Source organism: Dermacentor andersoni, chromosome 3, assembly GCF_023375885.2.
Source record: "Dermacentor andersoni chromosome 3, qqDerAnde1_hic_scaffold, whole genome shotgun sequence".
Taxonomy (NCBI): domain Eukaryota; kingdom Metazoa; phylum Arthropoda; class Arachnida; order Ixodida; family Ixodidae; genus Dermacentor; species Dermacentor andersoni.
The window spans coordinates 236,250,252-236,253,634 of record NC_092816.1 but is presented as its reverse complement, the minus strand read 5'-3'; the positions used below and the strand labels follow the sequence as shown (position 1 = coordinate 236,253,634).

The window sequence follows — 3,383 nt, the reverse complement described above, 5'->3', positions numbered from 1 at the left end:
TGCCTACACATGAAGGTTGTTCGCGCGGTTTTCCCATCGGGGGTTACTGAGATTGTACACAAACACTAACAGTAATTTCTCAGCTGTTAGTAGGTTTGTAGAACGTGATGCACAGAAAAAGCACTGAGGGCGGTATGAAAAGCTGGGCAAGTTACTGAAGTTGCAGAATGGGACTTGGCACAGAAAAACACAAGACACAGACCGGGTGACCATGAGGAGGAACATCTATTTGTCAGCTTTCTCTACCGGGAAGAGGCAAGTGTAGCACAATCAAGGCGCAACGACGTCCGGAGCCTCATGGAGCACACAAATGGACAGGGCTGTGTTCGTGTACATGCGCCTTTTAATTTTCTGAGCGCTCACCTGTTGTCTTTAGGCACCCGGAACAACCTTGCAGGTCTTGTTTTTGAGGTATTTGTGAACCACTGCACGATGCACGAGCGGTACGAGTCGTGAAACGGGTGAAACATCGCGGAGCACAAGCACACAGCTACCGAGGACCATGAAACTGACGAAACTAGCCACGCCGGTCAACGCACAGCAGCGCACGCTTCGCGATAACAGCAGATAACGAAACATGAAACGTCATGCAGCGGGCTGAGCCAACACCTCCTATATACTCCCTCACCAACAACTCCCTCACCTTCGACTGTCTCCGCGCGCACGCCGTGCGGCCCCGCCGGCCCGGAGCCAGGTCAGCCAAGACACAAGTATAGGAGGTGTTGGGAGTAGGTGTTGTATAGGTGTTGTATAGGAGTAACGAGGGAGGGCGATTGGAGAGGAGTTCGGGAGGGCTCGGCCACCTGGATCGGCGCGCGTGCGCGCGACGATCTACGAGGCCATGCAAGGAAAACGGATTTTTGCGTTCGCCCATTACAGAGATAGCGCCAATCCGCCTCTTTCATTAGTGTTCCTGTATATGCTCCCGCAGGGAGCAGAGTTGCGCATTTTTCCGGTGCCGCTCGCACCGCTATTCGCCAAGCGCGATCACGGGGTGCAAGATCACGTCTAATGATGAACTGCGCGCTCCGAAGCCAACTTTACGGAAACGGCGCCGACTCGTTTCTGTCAGTACCATCGAAATTGCAATCAGCGGACCGTCGAGTGTGCTTAGCTACGATCGCCTCCGGGTTTCAGGTACGGTATTCGAGGATATTAAGTTAATGACTTTGGTGAAGTGATACGAAGCAGATCATTTTGACACTTGCATTCCAGTATGACTGGTTGCAGCGCACCAAACTGCGCAAATCGCACGCAAGGTGGCAAAGCTTTTTTACGCGGTGCCGTGCGGACAAACGAGACTGGCCGGCTCCAAGAGGGACCAGGATATGCGAGGTCCGTTCGCCTTGTTTACAAAGGTGAGTTCGGCTTGTTTACATTATCTTTTTTTTACATTTATCTCGAGTAACACTCCTGTACACTCTGAAATGCGTACGCCTGGCATGAGAGGTTGTTCACTTGTGCAATTTTTGGTGTATATGTGCAGCGCGACACAGGCGCGGTACAAAGAAAGGACGACACATCTGTGTCGCGTTGCACATATACGCCAAGAATGTTAACTTACCAACTCGCTCAATTCGCTTTGTTGCTTGTACAATTGTTCTCACTATGCGGCTCCAGAAAAGCGTGTTCAGAACAGGGTAAATACTAGTACGTACAATTTGCCCGCTGCACCCTGGCTTTTCTCTGCATGCATGCTCCGTCTTTTTTAAATGTTTTTGTCGGCGTTTAATTTTTCCTGTAAAGTCGATTGATGTGCTGGTGTTCATTGTTTGGTAGTAAGCGAAAACACCGTGCGCTCCCGCTTGAGACAGCTGCGATAGCTTCAGCATTTACCGCCCGCAATATTTTGCTTGTTCGATCAGCCTTAGTCGACGTGAGGAATGCGAAATTATTTTTGTACGTTTATTAAGTGCTGTGTTATAGTAAATTAACCTGAGTTGTATGAAGAGATAAAGAAAAATGTGCTCTCATATTACAGTCTGCAATGTGTGAATAATTACTTTGCCAGTTCAGCATCTTATGTGATTAGTCCAACAAATATAACCTGTTGTTACTCTTAATAACTTGTTGCCTTTCCAGTGGCTTTGAATTCTGTCCCCCAAGGCTCCAAGAACCAGAACACATCCCCTACTGCCACTAGCCATTGATCATCCATTTCCTTGTACAAAATAAATTTGATCTAGAAGCTCGTGCATCTTTAATCTTTTTCCACTTGCAGATTTGCTGCTACGAAGCAGCTGTGAAGTTTGCGGTATGAATCGTAAAAATAAGCTTTGCATAAGATGTGCGCATGTGAACATTTGAAATGCGTTTAAATTTACGTGTCCGCACCGCATATATATCGAAAAGGTGCAGCTGCTGTGAACGACGTCTAGTGATGAATGACGGTCAATGGTCACTGACATAATTGCAGGCACGATAGTTCTGTTGGCGACATTCATTATTCGTCTCGTTTCGCCAGCCAAAATGTGCTTACATAATTGTCTACCACACGTGTGTGAAGTTTTCTTTAAACACCCTTTAAATCATTTCTTGCCTTCCGCCTCCGCGAGAAAACTTCATATGCATGCTGAATTCCATTGCACCGCGCTTTGTTGCAAGGTAATGCGCGTTTGCACGCGAACTTTTGAGCTGTTCGAGCGACGGGTGTAGTCAGGATTTTATTTCGAGGGATCGAGGGGGGTCCTATTCTTTATATGTACATTCGTGCGTGTGTTTGTACATGTGCGTGTATATGTTGACGCAAAATAAGTTTGCACGTGACGACACGGGACCCTTAAGGCGAGAACGACGAAGTTCGTGGTTGCGCGCGCTCTCCGAGGACCAGCCATCGCAACCGGCAGACGTTTTTTTGCCAATCTGTCGGTGGTAAACTGTTTTAGTTGTAATAGCTGGGTGACATTTCTGGTGGAGGCGCTGGGTACGGTCGATGTTAAGATCTCCGGAGCATACCCCAGACCTAAGCCCGGCGAGTAGCTCAGCCGAGCTTACCCCTGTGCACGTACAGTCGCGGACAGAATATTATGGACCATGAAATCTAAGAAAAAGCTGAATATCTCCGAAACCTCACAACGCAATCTGGTATTTTAATTTTGGACCTCGACTAGAATATGCTAACAACGTTGTCGTGGGCAGTTTTACTGGTTACTGCTACAGGCTGCTCGGGAATTGAACGTTTTCGGAGATCCCGTGGTCCATTTTATTCTGTCCGCGACTGTACGTGCCAGCCCACGTCTCCAGGGACTCCAGTCACAGCATGGTCTGCTACCCGAACGAACTAGAATGACGAACCAACCACCTCCTGCCACTCCTGCAGCCTCGCACGTTGTCGTCAATCACATCCGGACGCCGAATCTGTTCCACGGAAGTGCTTCAGAGGA

At 48.6% G+C, this 3,383-nt stretch overlaps 1 long non-coding RNA gene across 1 annotated transcript; it reads left to right on the top strand.

Moving 5' to 3' along the window:
• The first annotated feature begins 761 nt into the window (after positions 1 to 761).
• Positions 762 to 2,594, top strand: LOC129385667 (uncharacterized). Its single transcript, XR_008613153.2, has 3 exons — positions 762 to 1,137; positions 1,216 to 1,358; positions 2,083 to 2,594. It is a non-coding gene; the product is annotated as an uncharacterized lncRNA (long non-coding RNA).
• Positions 2,595 to 3,383: the final 789 nt, after the last annotated feature.